This window comes from Anser anser (genome assembly GCF_964211835.1).
Source record: "Anser anser genome assembly, chromosome: 9".
Lineage (NCBI taxonomy): Eukaryota > Metazoa > Chordata > Aves > Anseriformes > Anatidae > Anser > Anser anser.
In genome coordinates this window covers 25,120,556-25,146,262 of record NC_139729.1, presented here as the reverse complement: position 1 = coordinate 25,146,262, position 25,707 = coordinate 25,120,556, and the positions used below count along the sequence as shown (strand labels likewise).

At 36.3% G+C, this 25,707-nt stretch overlaps 1 long non-coding RNA gene across 1 annotated transcript in view; it reads right to left on the bottom strand.

Moving 5' to 3' along the window:
• LOC310904007 overlaps positions 1 to 25,707 on the bottom strand; it is a 136,306-nt gene that overhangs the window by 19,303 nt on the left and 91,296 nt on the right. Inside the window, exons 18-21 of the long non-coding RNA XR_014587977.1 lie at positions 16,910 to 17,319; positions 15,881 to 16,056; positions 13,159 to 14,594; positions 9,186 to 9,430 (exon numbers count right to left, since the gene is read on the bottom strand). This is a non-coding gene — a long non-coding RNA (uncharacterized lncRNA). The remainder of the gene's footprint in view (positions 1 to 9,185; positions 9,431 to 13,158; positions 14,595 to 15,880; positions 16,057 to 16,909; positions 17,320 to 25,707) is intronic.

Here is a 25,707-nt window from a genome sequence, read left to right as displayed (position 1 = left end):
TGAATCAAATATTTGGCATATATTTAATAAATATTTAAATGTTTAATATTTATATATTTAACAAATATGTAAACATTTTCTTATTAAAATCCAGCAAATGTTTTCTTAAGGATTGACTTCATACTTTAAAAATGTCACTTGATGAATTCAAAACATGACCATTTCTGTAATAATAAAAAAGTCATAAAAACATACAAATTTTGGCTATGAAAATTAAAAGCAAGATCCTCTCTGATAATCACCTTCCTGAGTGTTCACAGATGAAACTTAAAATTTTTAATAAGAAAAAGATGGTGAAAGACAGTTCTATCAAGATCTTTTATGTACAAATGTTTGACTTCAAGTGGATTTTCTGTTTGAATAAAGGACAGAAGTGCTCTGATATTTCAAAAGTCCTAAGTTTTCATATATTCAGATGTCAAGTCTGTAAGAATCAGAATGATATACAGACAATGGAAAAAAAGCTGCAAAAAGCTATCCTATTCTCCCTGGTACGGATGGTGTCTAGCAAATCCCTTCTAGTTTTAAAATCTATGAAAAATCAAGATGCTAATCTAGACATCAGACAGACTCTTAAATCTGCTTTAACTCATTTGCATCGCATAGCTTTAAAGATACAGTTACTAGCAAAATAAGTGTTCTCTTTTTTCAGAACGTTCATATTCCTTTACAAAACTGGAAACAAATTCAAATGTAATAAATAAATAAATAAGGAAACAAAAGAGTATGGACAGCCTCTTACATTATTAAGCTGGCATTGGAATTTCCATCTGGGAAAAAGTTAAGCCTGGTCTTCTCATGGAAGCATTGGGTCAAGCTTGGAGGAGTCCTGATGAAAGCTTCAAGCTGCTGCTGCTACATTCTTTTGCAAGACAAATACACGACGTGATTGAACCACTCTCTCAGTAACAAGCAGCTCCTGACCCATTCAACCACCACTGGTGTGCAGCAACCCAATGTTCTGACCTCACTATTCCTATAAATATGAAAATGTTAAGTTTTGGAGATTTTTTAATTTAAAATTAAATATCAGTTTGATGTCTAGCCTTCATTAAAAACTTCATATTATTGTTATTATTATTAAAGAAACACACTTTCTGTACGTGACATGATTAACTTTCTCTTCTTTGTAAATAGAAGTAATTGCTGCAGGCACTGCTTTTATCATTTCGTTATTACACTGCAGAAAGGGACAGTAGGCCTGATTAAGTCTAGTTAATGCTAACAGCCACTGTCATGTTAATAAGCATTCCTCTTTGTTTATTTTAAGATCCTAGGCACATCTTACATAGAATCACAAAACAAAAGGAAAGAAGGCACTCAGAGATCATCCAGTCCCTCCCCATGCCCAAAGGAAGGACCAGCTCTAACTTCATCTGTCAGAGCAGACATTTGTCTGGCCTTCGTTAAAGACCTTCAGTGGTGGTGACTCTATAAACACCCTAAGCAATCTGTTACAGATTCATACTGTCTTTTTTCTCCAAAGTCTAATCCAAATCTTCCTGGCTGCAGCTTAAGCCCGTTACATCCATTACAATTTTTAATAATCGAACTTTTTCTAATCTCACAAATTACCTGAAAATTAGATTGAGGCCTCACATTTGATGAAAAGATTATTTCTTTTATAGTATAGTGTCAGCATTGCAGTATACTACTGACCCCAATTTTTTTATTTTTAAATGCCATTATTTTAATGGTCTAACCATTAGCAAAAGCTTCATTTCTGAAGGGAAGCACATAATTTATTCCGCAATGCATTTTTCAAGAAATAAGCTTCAAAATAATTCACTTTCCAAAGTTGTCTAACATTTCTAAAATCTGCATTTTTCCTTATACAAGGAGAAATTCTGGTTTTATGACTAAAATAACGATGATAAAAAAGGATATTCTAGGCTGTATTGTACATGATTAAACTCTCACTGAACAAGGTTAGATTTTTGCTATTAATTCATTTCCCTTCTTGGAGAATATAACAGATAACTGAGTACAAAAGGCAGGTGTTTAACAGACAGTAGACAAAATGCAGCCAGAAAAAAATAGGGTAATCTTTTACTACTTATCTAAGGAATCGAGAGTGTTTATACAAGGATTGAATTTGGATCATTCTTTTTAAAGAGTGATTAAGCTTTAATCCAAGGCAGGCATATATGGATTAGAAAAATTATAATGCATGTTAGTGTGATCTCCTATCAAGATGCTATGATAAGGGACACAAACAGGTAGTCCACTTTGAAAAATTATATATATAGTATAAAAGACTGTGCAATATTCCCTTTCTAGTAACTGTCTTAAAAAATGTATATATAATAATAATACATTTTTGCACATATGTATAACAATCTTGATTCATGCTCCTTCCCATTTTGTATTATACATTAGTGGAAAATTAAACTGTTTGTAATGTCAACCAAAAGCTGTTCAAGTGCAATTTAAAGCATTCTTATTTATCTTCAGGATGCCCTGCTGAAGCTCCAGCGAGGTTCTAAATTCCTGTACTTGTACTATTTTATCAAGGAGCTTGGGTTTGTTTTGATCCTTAATCAGTTACTCTCACACTTTGTGCCTAAGGCTTTTCAAGGACAGAGCAACCCCTCAGTCAGTCCCTAGGTTAAGTGTCATTACTAATAATGACACAATATTGTTAAATGTTTTCCCTTTGAAACAGATTTTTATGTTTCTCACACAGTTCAGAAAAGAAAAAGGGCTTAAAAGTATGTTGTGAAAAACCAAGGCTGAGAGGCACAGACGTTATTATATGCTGCCATATTCTCTTAGAGCTTTAATAACGTGCATTTATACTAAGTTGAAAATAGTACTCCACCACGCTTCTCATATACATGAATGTCAGGAAAAGAACCGTTCTTTGGTAAAACATACCAACAAATGCAGAAACATTCTTAAAAGCTCTTGTTACGAGTAATGTTGTATTTTCGAATCTGTACAAGTGGATCCTTAGGGACCTTTCTGCAAAGATCAAGCAGATCATTAGCAGTCCCTCTATAACATTTTATATTGACTTTCTTATTTTCTGAAGCAGTAGCTTTTGTTTATGTTCTCATCTTGGCTTACTTGACAGCTACCTTTCGCACAATTTTCAGATATAAATGGGAGCCAGAGTAACATGGAAACAAAGAAAAAACCCTTGTGTGCTTCTGAAGCGTGATCATGTTTCCAAAACCTTTGCCACTACAGAGACTGATACAGGACCATTACCACACCTGTCCCGTGGACAAAACCTGTGGTATACAGTCCGTTCATAAGATTTGATGCAGAAGGTTATTATTTTAGTTTCTTGTCCAAAATGCCCTATATTTTAGAAATACATTCACTAAGGTTATGGCATGAGTATTTACATTAGCTTCCAAATTGTTCTACCCAACTGACTTAGGTGGATATCCTTCTAGTCTAAATGGGTGCCAATAACCGACATATATATATCCAACACTCTTTAAAACCATTTGTTTTCATTTTCATGCTGTTCCTTTTTTACTGGTTTTGTATGATATAAAAGCCAAATACCTGAAACATTTCAACATATGTTGCAGTTGAAATCCGAGTTAGTTTTCTAAGAGACGGTCCGGATAAAATACTACCCTGTGGTACACAAAGCGTGCAAGTAATAAGCTGCAGGCACGGCTCTTTACATGGTTCACCAACCTGTTGCATGATATAAACACCACCAAAGTGGAAAGCAGTGGCTCCTCAGCTCCAGCTAGTCATTCGTGATTCACAGAGAAGCCTTTCAGCCTCGAGCCTTATTCCCAGTCGTGGGAAGTGAAGGTGCCCACGTCAGCTGCCCAGATGAGCGCATAGCCTGGCCACCACAAATCTAGGTTATGTGCCAGCAGCATCATAGTTCTGCAGTGTAGATTCTGTTATGGAAACATTATATATAAACCAAGCCCACTGCGTAGTTTATATATGGGGCTTTTTGCACTCAAGATGACTGATCTTATGAAGTTACAAAACACCAGTCCTGGTTCTAAAAGACAACTCTCTTTTGGTGTAAAATACACCTTGCAGCATATGAAGAACGACAGAAATGTAACAGTGAACAGATATTTCTGCTTGAAATATGGTAGAAACAGTTTATCATTTTTATCTGGTGCATTTTCCTGTTTTTATGGGAACCTTCAAAATCCTCACAGCCTTTATCAAAAGCAAACAAATATCTAACTGTGTAATGACTCAGTTGCAACCACTGCAAGCCAAACAACCCACACAAAGTGTGATCCCCCCTGTCCCCTGTCCTCCCCCTGGATTAAAGTCAACAAGAACTTGGAAAGTGTTTCATCAGAAAACCCGATGGAGCAGCCTGAACCTTTTTTTATGGCTTTACTTTCAGTGTGCTCTCGTGAGGAATAAAAGAAAAAAAAAACAACTGTCAATTTATGCCAGAAGCCACCAAATTTTGTTTGCCTGTCTATAAGAAAGGCTCGTGTACTTGTATCTGTAAATATACGCACGTGAGAAAGAGAAGGCAACAGCTCTAACAAGACCATTTAAAGTAAAACTGATGTCCTGCATCACTGAGAGCAGAACCATGAGAAAGTTCTGTTAATTAGAACTCAAAATATCAAGGCTCCTCATAGTACTCATTCAAAATGGGTTTTCTCCCCATCATTCATCTCTGGGAGCATTTCCATTTTTATATTGGATGGAGATTAGAGTCAATGGATTCCTAAGCTCCTTTGTGACATACATGGCTGTTTACTCTAAGCTTTCTTAACCCTTTACCTACCCTGCTTTATTTGTTTTTATTTTCTTTTCCAAGTCAGTCATTCTCAATTGTTTCAGCAGAACAGATAACTAAGGCTACGCACAGTACAGCAGGTAAAAATAATGCCTTTTCCCTCCACTGTTAGAGACTAGGGAGTTCCTTTCCCATCCAGAACTGGGAAAGTGATGCCTTCACACACCCTTCCCTCCCTCATATCCAGGGTGAGAGCTCCCTCTCCTGTTTCAACACATTTTTTTACCACTGTATTTAAAGAACCTATGCAAGAATGTAGAACACATCTGCCTGGAAAATACGGTATACCTAATGAAATAGCGTATACAACTCAGTTCAGGGTAAAAGATACCTCTCAGATCTCTAGTACTTAGAATATCAATACTAACCTCTCAAACTTCAAAAAATTACCACCGTACAGATTTTTGGTATCAACTACAGCAATTAGACCAGAGGATGCACTGACAATGATACTACAGTTGTATAACCAGAAAGACAAGCAAAGGAAGTTCATCCTGGTGCAGTTAACAGAACTCCTTAAAAATTGGAGGTAAATAAAATCATAATTTAAAGTTAGTGGTTATTCTTTATTTACAGAGAGATTTGTCAATTACAGAACATGTAGCACGAAGGATAAATATTTCATTCATTTTAAATATGGCACAGAAGAAACTCACTGAGATGAGACATTTCATCTATAGGAGAGCCACGAGGAAGGAACTCATATGGTATCAAAACACACACACACACAAAGATCTCAGAGCAACAGACTCACTGAACATATTATATGTAATCAGCACAAGATTTATGAATATTCAGTGGCTACACATTTTTTGCAAAAAAATACTTGATTTGAAAACAACAAAATACAATGTATTTTTTTTAAGAAGAGTCAAATGAAAAGGAACACAAATAGCACCTTTTATTTGGTCTAGGTGCAAAAAAAAATAAAGAAAAATAAATCAAAACCCACACCAAAGAATAAGGTTTAAACACCCCAAAATACCATACATATGAAGTTATCTATACAAAGAGGAAAAAGAAAATATATTTCTAATAGATAGTTAGCCAGACAATTCTGCATCTATGATATATGTATAATACTAGAATGAGCCAATATCTGTTGAACTTAAAAGCAGAATTTCAGTCACCATATAAATCAGTAAGTAAATAAAATTATGAAAATACAAACTATAAAAGAACCATGAATGACTACAAGAGAAATAATGTGAGTCAATGATCAATGAATTTAATGGAATTCTTTCCAGTGACATCAATAAAATTCAGGGCTGGCTTTTGTGCTCCAAGCTGACGGTGGTTTTAAGTGATACAGTCATTTTCAAGCATTAAAACACAACAATGACAGCCCCGTCTGTTTGGCTGGTTCTCTGTGTTGGGAGGGGGAAAGAGGTGTTAAGATTGCTATTAGAGAACGATGAAATATTACACCACTCCAGACAAGAACTGAGAGCCAGTAAAATATTTCTGGCAATGCCCTTGAGATAACCACCTGTCACATCACTAGAATGTGCTTCTGAGTTATTTTCTGATGTAGTTTGAGTCCTAAGTCCCTATTTTCAGTATAACATATTACTTTTTAGTAGCTGGTACTCTATATAGGACATGTATTAATTTTCATTCTTCCAATGGAATTTTTAATGAAGATAAATTATGATCATGACATTTACATCTCAATGATTTTCACAATTGAAACACTCTCATAATACCAGTGCGCATGCTGTAAATGGGCTACGCAGCCAGATACTAAAGCAATCATTTTATCATTGTCAGAATGAATATAATGCCTACTGCAACCAATTGGACTTCTATGGGAACGGTTGGCTCAGCTGTTTTTGCATTGTAAGACATGCAGCGAAGTGCCCATTATCTATCTCCGCTGTCAAAGTACAAGCCATGATCTTAGCTTTCATTCTCAAGACTGTGAAACTATGCCTTGTCACACAGCTAAGATCAGAACACAAGGAAGGGCCAACGTGGCCAGCAACAGCCAACAACAAAAAGAGTGAGAGCCTGGGAAGAATATATCAGGGATATCATGTTCTGGGAACACCCATTTGGATCAAAGAGAGCTTTTGGCTGTGGTTTCTGTACCCATGGAGGTGAGGAGGCAATCCTGGCCAAGACGAATGGGAATTGAACACACTGAAGGTGATAAAAAAGGTAGAAGAGTGAAAAAGGGGGAGATTGCAAGAGCTCCAAATGCAGAGAAACTTAGAGGAAACAGCAGTCCTGGTGTGGGTAAAAAATGAGGAAAGAAGGTACACCCACAGGGGTAGGGAACTTGGCCAGGGAGCTCTAGTGACACCATAAAAAGTTAGAAGTGAGAGCTTTACAATAGCTGGCAGAATGGCTGGGACAAGATTTTTTTTTTTCTGCAACTATTCATCATTATTTCTAGCACTTCCAGAGGTTAGATGGGTTCACTTCTGCTTCAGGCCCTCAGGTCACTTGGTCCTTTGTTGTTGCAAGCTGCCTCACTATCTCAGCTTTCTCATAACATTTTTTGTGCTTTAACTATTGTTCCTTCAGCAGTCTGCACCAGTTGTCTGATCTATGTAGAAATTCAACCCAGAAGAGAGGAATGTGCCTGCATTTCCTGATCTAGTCCATGTGCCAACAAGAGTGCAAAAGATACTACTCTTTGTTTATTATTGAGTCTTAGGGTAAATTGCATCATTAAGCAATGAACATACATTTTGTGAAAGAACACAGTGGATAAGACCCAGAAGCCATAAGAAGGACCACTGAGCTAGGCAAGCAGCATCCCACAGTAAAGGTGAATTACTCCTGTGGCATAATTACAATATCCCTTCTAGTAAGGTACAACATAGACTCCAGTTTTTCAAAGGCAAACTGAGCATGCCTTCATCTCCCTCATCCTTTCTGGGACACATCTTCTAGGCTGATATCAATCCAGAGTCTGCTGCACAAAGAACATCCTCAGAAGCAAAGACGTTTCTTGAGGGACTGTACTGTATGCCATATCTGATAGCTCTGTAGCTCAGAGCAGAATCATCAAAAGGGGAATAAAGGAATGGGGAGTTCTGTGAGATTCGTCATCATCCTCAACACCCCAATAAAAAGCCAGAGTAAATTTGATTCCACAGTATTACACGTAAATTTGATTCCACAGTATTACACTAGAAATACCCCAGCAGAATTTGTTACAAAATCTGGATTTATTCCTAATTAGATTTTGAGAAAATAAAATGTGGATTTTTTTTTTTCTTTCGTGTTGTACCTGGTAACACAGAAGAGATCTGAACTGATTTAATATTTGAGCTGATTACATCATTAAATCCCTACATTCCTAAGCCTTGAGAACATCAGGCCTACAGGAAAGACAAAAGATTTATACTGCTACAGAAAGTTCCTTAAAATAATTTTGGCCTCTTTGCAATGCACTAAGTCTCCAGATCTGCTTAGCAAGAGATATTATAGAAGCAAATCTTTTAATAATTTTGAAGAAAAATGAACAGTAAAGGTTAAGGTTGGGAATACACTATTTAAAAGAAAAGAGCAAATACTTCCTGTCTGCTATTTAAACATTCAATGGTCAGATAAACAGAAGAAAAACTGCTAATGTTTCTGTTCACATGAGCCTTACACTGAGTTTGCAAGCAGTGCAAACTAAAATCCTAAGTCTACAACTTCTATACTTCAAATTTGCAACATTTTCACAATTTATTAGTAGAGAATAGTCTTCTGATGAGAAGTTACTCTGAAAAGGTCCTTCCAGTAATGCAGTTTTCAGATAGGTCACAGCATACCCAAAGAACAACAGGAATTAAAGAGCACAGAACCTTAGCAAAGCCACACCTTCCACATCACGGTGGTGAACATCAAAACCCCATCACAGTCAGATATACTTTCTGCATTATATTTCGTCCTTCTGATGAATGTCCCTCTTAATTCATCAGCAAACATAGTGTTCAAGGTGAGTTAGGCGCACACAGGTACTGCATATGCACAGACATTACTCAGAAGAGAACTGACAATTTTTAAATGAACACCGTTGAGGAATCTTTCTACTGACACTTATCTCAATAAAGATTTATTTTCCTGCTTCAGTGAAGATTTTTTTAACAACATATTTATATAGGCAGACATCATGTACAAAATAACAATGCAGCAGGATATACTCCACTCAGTTATATCAATTCCACAGAAGAAACCTGAAAAAAATACTTTGTTTTTGCTAATACACAAAATAATAAAAATAATAATAATTTTAAAAGCTACAACTGCTGTTGTGGTTTAACCCCAGCAGGCAGTTCAGCACCACCCAGCCGCTCGCTAACTCTCCCCAGTTGGGATGGGGAAGAGAACTGGAGAGTGAATAGTGCAAGAACACGAGTTGAGATAAAGTCAGTTCACTAGGAAAAGCAAACACCACATGAAAGCAAAGCAACACAAGGAATTCATTCATTACCTCACATCATCAGGAAGGTGTTCGGCCACTTCCAGGAAAGCAGGGCTCATCATACGTAACAGTTTCTAGGGAAGACAAACACCATCACTTCGAACATCCCTCCGCATTCCTCCTCCTTTACCCCGGCTGTGTTGCTGAGCACGAAGCCATGGTACGGCATATTCCTTCGGCCACCTGGGTCAGCTGCTCGCTGACAGCGCCGCACGAGGGACAGAAAAGCCAAGCCCTTGACTCTTCCACAAGCACTGCTCAGAAAAAAAAATAAACCATTTATGTGTTATCACCACTTTTTTCATCAAAAATCCCAAACATAGCACCATAAGAGCGTCTGTGAAGAAAATTAACTCTGTCCCAGCCGAAACCAAGCACATGAAAGTTCACTGGCCATATAAAGGCAGCTCAATTCTCCACTCCGTTTGCCAAGCAGTGTCGAACCTGGAGAATGCTGTCTGTGTCTATACTGGTCCTTACGATGAAGTTCGGTAGGTGGGAGGAATCTGGCAGACCCCAGATTTTTCCCTGAGCAGGCTCTTCTGCCCTCAGATGTCGCCTCCAGGCAGGATCTAGCACGCACATGAGCCTGCTTTGGAGACTGGTGCCTGGCTGCTCACTAGGCCGCACTGCCAGGTCTGCCATTTAAATGGACAGCAAGGAGGGGCAGGCAGCAATAAGGCACTTTCAAAAAGCAGTGCTAAATACCCCAAAAGAGAAGCCAAGGACAGCTTGTAAGAAGAAACTCACTTTTTAGCAGCCTAAACTCACAGCTTAGGCTGTGAAATTTCAAATGTAAATAGGTAACTGAGGGAAAGGTAGAGTTTCATCTCCCGGCTGCCCATTGGGTAAAGCCAAATGCCGCAGTGCATTCAGCAAAAACAGTGCCTCCAGAAATCTCCTCCGGGAGTGTGGATGACTGACCTTAAGCATATCGGCCCTCTCTGTGCTGTTTTGTTCCTTTGTTGCAAAGGCTATATATGTTTTCCCTACTCTACTTCAAAATGGCTCATTCCTGTCTTTGGTTTCAGCTGTTTCAAGTTGACACCTTTTTAACCCCTAAAAGTAGTTTACTCACTCCTTAAAATATATATGTATATATGTATATAGTTCATATTAAAAAACAGAGATGTGGAAAGTGACATTATGCATGGTGAGAGCTTTAGATGCTGGCAATATTATTCAACGAGCAGATACCTGAGAAGTTTGGAGCTGCCAATTGAAACAAAGGGAGCAGCAAGAAAGGAGGTTGTGGAAAATGTATTGTTGATGACTCCTGGCCTGGAATTGAATCCCTAGGTGAGTGCTGAGACAGTCCCTTGAATGCTAATGAGATGCTTAATATTATCTAGTACCTTGGCTGACTTTGTGACTAGAGAAAATAGAGAGCAAGGAAAGGAAATACAAAACAGTGTTTGGAGATCTGGGAGATATAGTGCCCAGACTGCTGCTGTCTCAGATGGGGGAAAAAAAGGAAAAAAAAAAAAAAAAAACCATGACCTGCATAAATCATGAAAAAGATGCATTTGAAGGACAGAAAAGATCTTTCTTCATGGCAAAGAGCAGAGGTTTGGTAGCATGTTGCAACCATGAGACTCACAGACCTTGCGGCACTCTCTCTGCAGGACACCAGCAGAAGACAGACTGAGATCCACAAGGGGTGACCAAAGTGCACCACGATGTTCTCTCACTCATTTTGTTCTGTATTCGGGACAGCTTTTTACTCAACTGTGTTGAGTTGTCAATTGAATTGTAAAGCATTTATCCCACTTTTACATCAATAAATATTTTGCCGCAAGTATTCAAGCTTTATGTATTTTCATATTTAATATTTTTAGAGCAATGTATTAGTATTTTTAGATCATAATCAGCCATCAAAAACAGTACTTTAGCAACAAGAAGAAAAGAATGATAATTTTGCATAAGAAAAAAATATTGGGAACCAAATTTGAATGGACAATTTTTGGCTCGTTTTTAATCTTCTGAAACCTGTGATGGTAAAGCTCTGCTTTTTATGACATAAGACAGAAAACATAATCACCATATATTTTTAAAACTTAATCTAAAGAGACATCATTGTTATGATTCCAAAGTGATGGAGTTATCAGCAGTAGGCTCATATAACATAACAGGGTTTGAAAACAGTACAGATACTAAAACAAAACTGGCTTTGAAAAATACCAGTCCTGCTTTTAAAAATAAAGCTTTGAATGTAATTGAGAATCCCACTTGATTGTACAACCACAAATTCAGATATTTTAAAAATAATCAACTTTACAACCATTAACTTGAATAGAATTAAAATATCTATGCACATAGAGATGTCATTTCTGAGCCATTTAATACATAGCAAGGATCAGATTACTTTCCCCATCCTCTCACCAAACAATGTAGAAGAAAAAAAAAAAATCTGTTAGAGTTTCCTTACAGAGATAACTTCAATATGCCGTCAGAGAAAGAAGATTTTATTTTTTTAGAACAAAAGCCTGAGATGTCTTTCTTAGAACTTTGGGAATTTGTTGTATTTGAATAACCTACTAAACTTTACGAGAATACATCAATACAAATGGCCCAGGGATAGGGAGCTAACCTTAAACCTGTGAGCCTTGCAATCACTTCTCTGCTTGTCAAAGGCCACCTTAGACAAGTCAGATAACATTAGACAGCAAGTTTTAGAACCAATGTGAGATTTCCCTACCTGCCAGGTTTTCAAAGGAAAATGCCAGACTGTTGAAAACAAAATATTCTGTGCAGCAATGTCAATTCTGATCAACTTTGGAAGTCAGTAAGAGTAAGGCACCCAGGTGCCTTTGTGACTCGGTATTTGGATAAACTCTTCACAAGCAGTTCATCTGTGGACAAATCTGATTCTATAACAATGCCAAGGTCAGTGATGTGCTGAGTAAGTACCACTGGCAAGTCAAGATGCCTGAGGGCACCTTGAGCTCATATACCCAATTTTCCACTATGTCAAAAATGATATGAGAAGAGATTACATCATGTAACCTGCTATCTCCTTTCTTTTTGTTAAATCCTTGCCCTTTCCCCACCCCAGCTTGTGAAATCCCCTCACGCTCCTGGCATGCTTCCCAGAGCCTGTGCCGAAGTTCATTAAAGAGGGAGAATACTGATTTGGGGTGATCTGGTCTGCATTGCCTTAAAATATGGCACTATCTTATTCAAGTTGTACAGGAAATCTGTGATAAGCAGAGCATGAATAAGATCAGAAGCCCTTACAAATCTAATTCGTTCCTTTAGGTTAAAAAATGCAAGAGGTAGAAAAAAGCCATCTCCCTGAATATTGTGTCTTTGCTAATACCAGACTGGACCCATGCTGATAACCATCTTGCAACACAGAAGGCAACCTCTTTATAAACACTAAACCCTTCTAATCTGAAAGATTGCAACCATTCTAATTACCAGAAATTAAATTGTTCAAGGAAGGCTTATAAATGTAAGTCTCTATGTGCTCAAAGAATAACAATATAATTTTGCCTTTCTCTTTTTATTTTGACAAGACCTAATCTGCTGGGTGGTATTATAGTACATATGAGATTAGATACAGATGCCCAAAAATATAGATAGTTATGAAAAATATACCGCATTAAAAAACATTTGCAAGATTTTGCAATAAATGAAAACTAGATTTATCCATTAAAATTTGTATTTCCTCTTGCAAATGCCTGTGGCATGTTAATTACTCAGAGACTGTTGTTTTATTGAACACTTTTGTAGAGGACACATAGAGGTTCTAGCTTTTGATAAATACAAATAGGATTAAAAATTAATAGGTACTCTAATATAAATGTAAACACACCTGTAAATCATGATGTATATTCTTTTTTGCTTGAAATTGCTACCAGTTTGACAACATTGGAGGCAGCAACTACACTTGCATTAAAATTTGCTGGTAATAATTTAACTACACAGCCCAGAGCATGTAGGAACTATCACTACATAGTACAAAAGAAATCATGCATACCCAGCCAAAAAGTCAGTCACGCTGCCAAGGATGGTGGGAATTCCGTTATGCTAAAGAGACTGGAGGGAAAATGACAGTTTTTGACAAGGAAAATCTTACAGTAAAATAAATAATAATGAAATAGACTATACTGTGCCATACACTTTTTTTCTTTTTCCAGTGGAAACGTGTTTTTTATTTTCCCCAGTAGTTTTTTTGCTGCGGGAAAGGATCAGAGATTCACACTAGAGAGAGCCTGAAATTCACTGCTTCAGTTCTTATGCCCTGAAAGTCTTCCTTCAGAAGTTTTTCTCCCTTAACCAGACAAAAAGCATATCCTTTCATGTTGTTAACCCACATCACCAGATTTTATATTCTTGCTGCCATACTCCAGTAAGTCCTCTGGTGACAGAGAAGGTAATTCAGTTATGGAAGTGTCCCTGTTGATCTATTGTCTTTTTTGGATTATATCATTTGGAAAGCAGTCCAGATTCTTTATCTGAAACTCAGAGATGCCAGCAGTCCTACTAGCAAGATGCCAAACCTGCTGACACTCCTTAGTCCATTCAAACAGAGGTGCAGCTATCAGGGGTCAGAAGGAAAGAGAAGAAAAAAAGATCTAATACCTAATTAGGAGCCGAAGACTAGTCAGAGACATTCAGTAACCTTTCCTCCTCTCTGCAGCAAATATTTTCTCAGTTAAATATTTAGTAAGTTATAAATTTAAACATTTTTAAATTCTGTTCAAGGCTTTTCCTTTATCATTCAGTAAAACTGTCTCAAATTTATGAGACATTAGCTCAAATATTGAATGTTTTATTAAAATGCTTGGAGCTTTCTTGAAAATGCTGACCTCCCTTCTCAAAGAGGTGTGTGAAGAACTATACAAAGAATGAAGAACTATACACATATACACATGTAGCCCACAGCAGAGTTATTATTTACAGTCTCTCAGATGCATAATATACATATTGTATAATATTACACTATTTTATCATCATAAAACATTTCCTCTACATTAAAATGTTGCATAATTGAATACCAGTTTCAGGTAGATTAACATCACAGAGTCTGATACACTGATACAAGAAAAACACCGATTTACCTACAGAGCATTTGTGTCTAAAACTCCGACACTGCTATAACAGCTTCTAATTTCCATATAACACTGACTGCAGCTTGTACCTTCTGTTAATGAAGAACAACAGCTTCTAGTTTTTTCATCAGGTATTTTAGATGTCTCCATCTAAACTCATTGCTTAATTTTTCCTTACCTTTTTGTAACTTACCTTACTTTTCTTCTACCTTAACTTACCTTTCCTTACCTTTTTGTAACTGTTACTGGTTTTTGTTTTTGTTTTGCGGTGGTGGTGTGTTGTTCGTGGTGGTTTTGTCTCTATTTTTCTTACCAGCTACCAGAAAAGGGAAGTCAAACCAGAAAAGGGCAGTTAAACCAGCTGTGGAAAAATGTGAGACACATCATTTGGCAATGCATATCACTTAATAAAAGAACATGTTTTATATAAAGACAGAGTCTACACACATAATACTCCTTTGGACAGCGACAAATTTCAGAGACTACATATTATTGACAAAAAATAAAAAAATAAACCCACTTCACTTTTCACCTTCTTGCACTGATATTATTTGGAATAAGTGAAATTATGTGAAGGAAGATATGTTTTCTGAAAATAAAAAACTTTAGTAAAAAAATGGTGAAATCTTTACTAAAAAGTATTTGAAAGCTATGCAGAAAATAAAATGAAGAAAAAAGCAATAGTTAGCATGGTATATTATTATTGCAAGAAATTTTCAGGAAATATTAAATAAGAGTTCAGGAGGATTTTGAGGAGGACTTGTAAAATAATTTTCATTGCAATAGCGTCTTAGAAATTTACTATAGATCCCATCGTCATATTTGCATACCAGTAGATATTATTTGAATTTGTTTGAAGATAAATATACTGGGAATAGTAAATTTTATGGAAAATGTAAAAATCTTCAAATATGGAATAGACACATGGTCCTCATTTAATTGGAGAAAACACAGAAAGGGTACTGAGAAAAGGCCCACAAAGGATGAAAAAAGAACTAATTTTGTAAAGAAGCTGAATTTTGGAAGCCAGACAGTGAAAACTGTCAAAAGCCAAGATGATTTTACAATGGAAATTAACATAAGTAGAAGAAAAAATATTTCATCGTGTGAATAAAAGAAGAACAAGAAAAGAAGAAGTGTGGATTATAGGTGGTTTGATAAAACAAGCTAGATATAGTCCTAAATGTAAATGCATACATTCAATTTCTAGTAACAGCAGTACTGAATCTGGGGCAAAAGTAAAACAGCTGGTGAGTATGAGTACAGTCACAGAAATTACCAAAGTTGAGATTAAGCAAAACATTTACTAACTCTGTCAGTGAACAGGATTAGAGAATCACCATCCCAAAGTAACTGGAATATGAATTATCAAATATTGTAGACTTTATAAATTAATTAATTATTTGTTTAAGGCTCTTCAATGACTCTCCATGTGACTAGAGAATACTGAAAGTGATATTTAACTTTCAAAATGCAGGGGAGGGAAAAAAAACAAACAGTGATGAATGTAATCATAGAACTATTCTTGTGGCTCTACTGCATGTAAGATATTAAACACCCTGTAACAGGTGGGGGCAGGCCTGAAATGAAATGGAAAACAGGATCTAACAGAAGCTAGGTTTCCAAGCAAACATTTGTAATACTGACCTGCCAACTTTTTTTCCCTCCCGTATGAGAACTAGTCTCCTGGAAGGGAAAATGAGGTAAGTCTAATCTATCTGGACTTCAGTGGAATATCTGATTAGTTGTCACACTGGAAATTACTTGTTAAAGTACTTGAGATGAGGATCAGTACCAAAAAATGAGGATGGCCAGAGAACCATCTGAAAGAGATGGAAGAGTGGTCTGATGAGTTTAACCTAAATTTCCCTGTGATAGCAAGGATTTAGAGTTAATGACCCAGATGGCTTATTCCTTTCTCATTATTTATGCCCTTATGATAATTAGAAACTACAACCCATCTGTGGGATGTCTTTCAGGTAAGTATAGAGATGTGGAGACATGTTAAATAAGAGTATGCATCTCCATATAAACTATGATTGGGATCATGTTAATCTTTTTTTCTAAGACTACACATGAATGAAAAGATAGGTATTTTTATGCTAGCATTTTTATGACACTGTGGTATGTCACTCTGTGAATAAAGACTGTGAATAAATATCCCATCCACGGAATTTTAATTTTCCTCCCATTTAAAGTTCATAAGCACACTGATGCTAACAGATTCGTATTCCCCACCCAGCCAGCTTCATCAAATGACAAACCCTGGCATTCAATTGCATTAAATAATTAGTCAGTCCACTTCTAATCTGATGGTTAATACATCATGTCAAAGGCTTTCTCATGAAGAAGATTGAACTGAAATTTCATCTATAGTATTAACGTAATGCATTACAATAATGAGTCCCAATTCCATCCCTGAAGCTTCAAGGAAGCTTGGATACAGAAATGGATCTGAACCCAAGCTTTCTTCCTCAAGCCTCTCACTGCAATAAGCCAAACCACAATCTATGTATTCATCATCCTCTGAACTTGGGAGAAATTGAACTTTTACATAAATAGGCAATTATATTACTTAAGTGATCTCAGGATGAGGATGCAGTGCTTCAGAGATTTAACCACTGATGGAAGGAGTGAAGATTTCCAAGAACGAAATCCTAGGAGTGACTCAGTTACCTGCACACAAATTACCAGTGCTGTAAGCATGATGGAGAGCTTCCTTCTTAGCTTCTACCTCCACTCTACAGGAACAGCAGACTCGTGTGGGTCTTTGTCGTATCTGCCAGCCCCATACAGATTTGTCAGACAAATTAGGGCATCAAGCCGGCACCTGACACTTATGTTCAGGTAACTGAACCATTCCTCCATTTCTTCCTTTCTTTATAGGTACAGCTTCTCCTTAGCTGGAAGCCCTTGTGGCAACAGGTCTCTTCAAAGGCTTGAGGTTGCCAGTAGCTGGCTTTCCACAATTGAAAAGGCATCACACGAAGAGCTCAGCTGGTGAACACAGCCTCCTTCTGGGAGATATCATCCCAAAAAGCAAGACAAAGTGATCATGGTGTTATTAACAATGCTAGAAACACAACCTGCAGAGAAAAAAAAAAAAAAAAAGAAAAAAAAAGGAAAAAAAAAAAGCTCATCCCAGGGCTTTCAAGTCTTCCAGAAAAAGTTTTGGTGGCCAAGACTATCTGCTATGCTTTTGTGTAACTGTTATATTACATTTGATTGCCCTTTGCTTTACATATAATTTGGTTTGTATTAAATTGTTTTTCAAAAACACAATTTTTGTATGCTGGCCATCCTGGCTTTTCTCAAGCAGTTTTCTACGATCTCCCAAAACGCTTCTGGCAAGTTAACATATGCATCAGTCCTACAGGGGCAGCAAACCAGCTAGTGTTGATTTGAAAACTGCTTTCCCTTTACAACACAGTCCAGTATTTCCATCATGCACGTAAACAAAAAAACAGCATGATGTATACCAGTGAGGTGTACAGCACCATCCAAAGAGTACTAGCCATCGACCTCTACTGCTAGCGAGTAAGTATCTTTTAGGGGTAGCTAAAGTGCAGGGAGATTTTGCTAACTATATCCATGTGCAGTATAGCTACAATCAATCATTTCAGATGATAACTATCAAATTGAATGTAACTGACAGTCATTAACACCATTAATGGATGAGTCTCTAAGGAAAGATAATTTTGTGCTGTCCTTCAGCTTTCTGGGAGACAATTCATGCAAGAGACTGCTGCACATCTGACATCCTCTTCCTGCCAACTCTAATTGCTTATATTTCTTGAGCTACACCTTTGTATTTGGGGCTAGATTTCTTGCTATGCTCCTGCCATATAACTGGGTCTTTGATGACCAACCTTCTACCAAATTTCTGTATTTGAAAATGCAAATTTTTTCCCATTTAAAGTTAACCAGGCATTTATAGTAACATCTTGTAACCACTTGCAGTCTCAGATCCAGTGGCACATAAGTCCATATTAAAAATAATGAAACTGACAGCATAGACTCAAGAATTACAGAAGTCCCTTTCCTAATCAATAAGTCTCCAATAAGTCTCAGTCTCCTTCGGTATTAACTCTGAATTCCCCGTGATAATTCAGCTTTGTCTCCCTCATACTGGGGACAGTTAACACTGATAAGTAACCTACATGCTGGAAAATGAGTGGGTTCCTTTCACATATGACTTGGGGTAAGTACAAATGACCGTGGCTCAGTCACTCATGTTTTCTGTCCTACAAACCTTCAAAAAAAATAAATTAACAACAAAAAAAAAAAGCAATCAACAATTTTATCTGCACTATTACTAGTAGACAACATTCAATCAAAAAAGACAGACTAGAAAAATATGTTTATATTATCGTGATCAATAACTTCAAATGTGTTATTCTGTAAATGTACAATCTAAAATAGCATTATAACACAGGGTATTTTACTTCCAAACAGTATTCTAAAGTACTTTAAAGATTAGAATAATATAATCACTAAATTAAATAGCTTATAATGGAAAAGATGAAATATACTATTAAGAGGCTCAGACAAGTGAGAAAAGCTGCTTTCCAATGAGATTTTAAAAGATACAGGAAGTCAATGAGGCAGAGACACTCAGAAAGGCTGTTCCAGATGGCAGCGTCTTCAGAGGAGTAGGGTTTTATAGCAAAGGCACAGTTGTGGGATAGCACAGCAAAGAAATGGTTCAGACTAGTCAAAAAAAAGCAGAGAAGATGGGAGCAAATAAAGCTATAGAAGATGATAAAATAGTATGCAGTGCACATAGATGTCTCAGGACTCTTCAGTTTCCAACCTGTGTTCAGTGGAGGGACCGTGAGGGCTAGAATTTTAGCGCGCTGTCTGTTTTACCTCCCACTCTTTGCTTGAATTGCCTTGCAAACTACTTTACCTTCACTATGTTTACACACAATGCCAAACACAACAGGGCGTGCACATCAGCTGTATTGCCCAGAATTATAAATCAGATACAAATAACAATAGCAATAATGGCTTTAACAAGTTCTACTGGAAGAGATGACAGGTACAAAAGCATTTTCAAACTGTATCTTAAAATGAATATAAGAAGAAAAAATAACATTGGAAAAATAAAGGCAATAAGACCATAATTTTACTGAGGTACACAAGCAGCATTATTTGGAAAATTACACAGCCAAGAGAAACAGGACCAGGAGAGAGTAGTGAAGAAAGAGAATGAGAACGGTCTGCCCCCACACACCCCGTCTAAGCCCCCAGAAAAAGATGGGCAGAAGCGATCTGTTAGTGGAACCAAAGATACTCTCTAGAGAAATGGACTTGCTGCATTATTCAACAGTCACACACCTCGAAGATGAAGATCAGAAGGGTGTCAAACTGATCTGCACCTATCACACAAACACGTAATGAATAGTAGTAGATTTGCACACACAGGAAAAATGGTAAAAGAGTAACATTTCTTTCATCATAAAGCAGAGATGACAAAATTTCCCCTTGTCAAAATGTATGGTTATACATAATCCTCCAGGCCTCATCCAGGGAGTTTTGCCTGAAATGTGACAACATGACTACTCCCACTAAAAAGTAGGCTTGGATGTTTCCTCTGCGATGTGTCTAACCTATGAAAATAACCACTAATGGGTATCCATATAAACAAAATATCAGTCGTGTAAACATTTTAACCATGTTTTAAAGTTGTTCTTAAGATTCAGAGGTGATTATTTAACAAGCTCCTCTGCAATCACAAAACCAATTAGCACAAACATATCTTTCATTGAAGGTTGTCGTATAATTGCTAAGGTGAAATGTCACCTCAGACACTTTACTAATGATTATAATATATGTAACAATTTGGCACTATACAGATGTAAGGTAGCCATTGTCATCCAGTAGGATTCATTCTCTAAATTTATCTATATAAACAAGACACTGCAAATAGTATTTTTCAATGTTTCTTTTGAGAATATCACTGTTTAAGAGAAACTGAGCATAAGGGTACAACAAGGGAGCCAGGCAATTCTTATGTTTAAGAGAACCCTAGATGGCCTAAAAAGAGAGATTAATGACACAGTTCAGTTACAGCAGCACAAGTCTAAACCTGCTTAAATATTTCATCTAAAAGTTGCATTATAAGGAAATAAAACCTAATGAAATGTTCACACCACCTCTTGCAACACTGGCCTGTTGCGTTACATGCAGTTCTACAGTCTCTTTACCAGCATCTTACTAATGTGGTTTTTTTTTTCATAACAAAAGAAAACAAACACAAAACAAAACAAAAAATAAAAAACATATATCGCGGTAGAACACAGGTTTTCTCAACAGAAGAACAGCGCATGGTTTATAGTCCTGCTCTAATTATGTTAGGAAACTGAATGATCCCTACCTTTAATTTCCAAGAATTATTATTTTGCTTTGCATAAGTGAAGGGAAAAAGAGGTGAACCACTGTGAAATATACTGCTAGATAACTTAGAGTTTAAGAAGAAGATTCCTTTGTATTTAACTGTAATGAACTCACTGTAAATCATAAGCTTTAAAGTTTTAAAGTTGTAATTGGATCAGTAGGGCTCTGACAGGTTTCTGGGTTTATAGCAGTTGTGGATCTAAAAGAACGGATTTCTTAAAGAGGCTCACAAGAGACAAGCAACAGAAAAGATCCAGTCTGGGATATATTTTCAAAGGAATTTCAAATAGACTATCAATCTCTTAATGCTCTTTTTGTATTATGAGTAAACAGTTTAAACCTCAGAATGCAACATAGCCTACTTTGCCAGCTTATTCTCACTGTACCTAAAACCCCATTATTTGACAGATGACTAAGGACTTAACTGATTGTCTGTAGCATTTGATATATGATCTTGACAAGCATAGTCTATTAAATTAGGAGAATGTCAGCTGAAGTGAGTGACGGAGATTTTCTGAGACACAATAAGAGGAGTGAATAAAAAATATATAGTAAAGTTTTCATGTATGTGACTTATCCACCCAGGTGACTATTATCAAGACTGTTATCTTTCAAAGAGAGTTATTGTATGTCATAAAGAAGTTAGGGACATGTTGCAACCTCAGTTAGTAATTAAGATTCCATAGAGAGTGGCATGCTGAATTTCATAGCAAATGCTTATAATCCTGTCCCTAAAATCCATTTATCTAAGTTTGAGTGACTTTCATTGGGACTTAGATACCCAAGTCACTCAGATGCTTTTGAAAAACAGACTCAAAAGAGCTACAGATAAAATTCTAGGCATCTTCAGTAGAGAAAATGATGCCTTTCTGTTACAGAAATATAAAATGCTATAAAATGCCTCACTGAATAACAGCATGGGCACATACCTGTGCTGAGATTTTCTAAATAAAGGGTCAAATCTTAAAAAGTTACCTTGCTGCAGCTTTTTGAAGCATCCTTTTTAAGGACTGGAGACCCTTTGCATTCTTTAATATCAATAATACTTGTAACAAGAAGTTAAATTTTTCTCTCCTGTATATACCTGTATATGCCAGGTAAATCATATCTCATCTATCAGCATTCAAAGCATGCAAAGTGCACAAAGAGAGGACGGCCACTTACCAGGCTGAAAAGAACAAGTGTTGTTGGAGAGGATTTTACGATGTAGCAATCACTAAAGTAGCAAGAGAGGAAGTGCAGCATAGTTGTTTAAAATGCCTGCAGGAGAATAACCTGGACAAAAAGTCCCTCTACCAGAACTTACATTAGGTAGATCAAGGACCAAGTTACATTTCCAATTTGTAGAGAAACTAACTTTACTATGGGGCAAATATATTAAGTAGTTGATAATGCTATATAGCTTTTAACTTAGCTTCATTTTGTCATCTCTAGGGCTTCTCTTTTTTAGTTCATTATTAAATATTTTAATACACATGTATTTGTGTCAAAATCTTAATATGCATCTATAGAACTAGGTAGTAAGGTAATACAGTCTGGTTCATGATGGCTACTGCACAAATATTATATTTGTGTATTTAGTTATTAGACTTCACAAAATATTGAACTGCACTTGTTCTAATGCAGTTATATTATTGAAAAACTATCCAAATATAGAAAATATCAACCTCTACTGATATTAACACAGTCAATTCAAAAATGGGCACAGACATTATTGTTAAGATTTTTTTTCTAAGTTTATTATCTTCCTTTCACTATATCTAGCGGTTCTTTTTTGGTCTTAAACAGCAACAACTGTTACCGTCGGTAAATATTAATTATATGACAATCGCTTATACTTGTGAAAGAAAACAATGGAATTGCATGAAACTGATAAACCCTGAAGTTACTACTCTTGGGACAAAAATTTGAATCAAGGGGAACATTTCACAATACACTGTGCAGTGAACAATTTTATTCAAGAACCACCATTTCTTTGTACAATAGCTAGAATCACTGGGGATGCAGCCCTTGTGGGATTCTTTAAATTAATTTCTTCATTTATCCTGATGATCTTCTAGATTTACTGAAGTAATCTATAAAAGCGTTATTTTAATAAAATTGTTGTGACTTGTTACCATTCCTCTGCCTAGAATTCCTTACTGTTACAATTAAATAAAGTACTATGGATTTACAAGTTTAACTGATCACTATTTGTAGCAATGCCAGAATGCTGACATTCACTGATCACACGCATTTCTTAATCCAAATTTTCTCAAGTTTGTGATTGTTATGGAATATTTTAACACACTTATTCTAGAAAAATCATGATAAAGATTTATATATATATATATATATATTTACCAACTTAATTTGCTGATAGGCATAGGATGTAGGACTGAATTTAAGTAATTTGATTAGCTTGTTTTTAAAAACTTATTTATTTCCCTGTAGCAGAAGCTGTAGATCTTCCAGATTGACATAAATTTCTATCCTTTGTTCATAATCATTTTTGCCTCATTTTACATATGCTGGAGCTGTGTCCAATGGAACCCAGCTACAATTCCAACTGAACTGCAGTCCAGCAAAGAATCTGGTGCTTCAGAGCCAGTGTAGCTGCTGAAGCTCATAGAAATCTTGCACCTAATATTAAAAGCTGACTTGGTGAAAATAATATATCTGTTCTCACACATTTACCAGAAAGGCTGAGGAGATGTTAACCTACTCCATTAGCACAGTACCTTCTCACAGTCTAGATACTGCATGGTTCCTTTCCCCCTTTCTCTTACTATTGAAATTACTGCTGCTCTACAGATCTCACCCCTTTGAAAAGAGGAAGACAGGGATGTTTTCTAAAATTCTTAGGCACGCTTCTTTCTTCCTGGACCTTGACACATCACACAACTTGCACCAAGAGCTGATCCCTTCTGAACACTGTAAATTGCCATCCCTAACAGGGCATAGTAATCACCCATGCAGAAGATTTCGTACCAAATTCAGTATCATCTGTATGCTCTCCACATACAGGGAAATTGCATCCCTTTATTGTTTGCTATGTCTAGTTACTTATTTTAAACCTTGGTGGTCCATAAGTATAACTAGACACAGATACTGTTAACTGAATCCTTCCGAGAAACTTTTGTTCTAAATCTAGTTCACTTTTACCTGTGAGTTTTGGAGGGAGAAAGATTCCTTCCTTGATTATAAACCTGAAAATGCAAAGTGAAATGCTAAAAAAGATTCATTGTTTTTCTCCTTTCCCATTTTCAGGCCCATTGATTACCTACAGATACTTTTGATTTTCAGGAAATTGGTAGTTCATTACTTGGCCACTTCCAGCACAAGGTCATTTCTTGTTAGGCATTTTATCAAAACCAAAGTATTTGAATGTAAAAGTTAATTCATTTTGTGTTGAGTCGATTTTAATGCAATGTTTATATTGATCATTTAGAATCAGAGGCTATAACTGCTAAATTAAATACGTTTCTTTATTCAGACTAACCATGTAACACTATAAAAGAAAGGAAGACACTACATGAAATCCTAAGCAGTTGTTTCTCAATTTAAAAATAGAGATATAATGCCATCTACTTGTTAGTTTCCAATATTGCTGGCCAAGGAAAAAAGAGCTAACCTCCTTGGATTACTGCAGCCTTTAACTATTATGCTTTGGCTAATCATTTGTGTTCAGAATTACAGGGAAAAAATAATTAAAAAAAAAAAAAACAGCCATTAAGCTAACATGCATGTAATATGTTCAATGCATCAATTGTACAACACAACGGAGCTCTCTTTCTTTCCAGTATACTCACTTCCAAGTGCCAAACTCTGGAAATCATTTCAGACTCTGAGGTAAGAGGCACCCTCTGATGTCTCTTTGTTACCTAGAATTCAGATCTTGGCCAGGAATTCACATTACGGAAGATACAAAAGCAATCAGAAAATGTTCAGTGACAGTGTTTGTACTGCACCGCTCTCAAAGTCTCTGCAGATGACTTTATGAGAACACTTTTGTTCCTGAAGTTTCAACATGGATGTTATCAGCTAAGCAGAACAGCAAAGAGCTGTTATTCAAGTCAAGGGCAGACAAAACACATATTTATTCCTGTTGTGGCATTGCTTTCATCACAGAATCAAAAATCACAGTGTCTACCAGAAAAATCTTCAGAGAGCACCTGTTAACCCATTAGCACAAAGGGTGACCTACACTTACGTAAAATACTTGCGAACTTTGTTTACTAAAGCCTATAGTCTACCAGCTTTCTTTGTACCTTATCGTGCTTTTCATCTGTAATTTATCTTGGACTAACAAAAAAACTCACCAACAGACTACAATGTGTTTCAATGGAGAATTCTGTTTCCTGGAACTAAAAGACTTCCATACCTAATATATTTGGACAAAAAAATGTCTTTCCCCAAGCAGAGTAGCCCTCTGTGTGACTAAAAGTCTTAGAAATAAGATCTATCATTACTGTGCATTCAGTTAAGTTGTCTTATCATTAGATTTTCAATGCTGCTCTATTTCTTTTACAAATATTTACTTGGAAGCTCCATAAACCTTTCTGAAAACTTTACCATATCTGAGGGGCTAAACTAGCAAGTCTCCAGTGAGAATTTCCCTGCTTTACAGGGAAAATAGACAGATGGACTCTAAATATAAGAATCATAAAATTTTTTACTATCAGTTCTGGTGTATTTGTTTTCTGTCTTTTGATCTTACAGGGGATCAAGGTTGCCAGAGTCATTTTGAAGCCAAAGCAGCTATTAGCATACTTCAGTATAAAACAGAAGCATAATTCACTATAAAACTGTTTTCCTTGTCTATTCATGTAGCTCCACAGACTGATGCTTTGAGAAAATAATCAATTTTGACACAGAATATGGTCTAATAAAAGGTTATTAATAATAGTTTTGTTCCTTAAACACTGCATAAATGCATTCTGAGATTAAAAAATGATTTTTCTGAGATATGTTTTTGTAAGTATTTTTTCCTCTCTCATTTGTATCTTTAGATTGGATACAAGTTCAAAAGAGGTGAAGTACAAAAGGTAAGGAAAACCAAAGTACAAAATATTCATTCTGGCCTACATACAGAA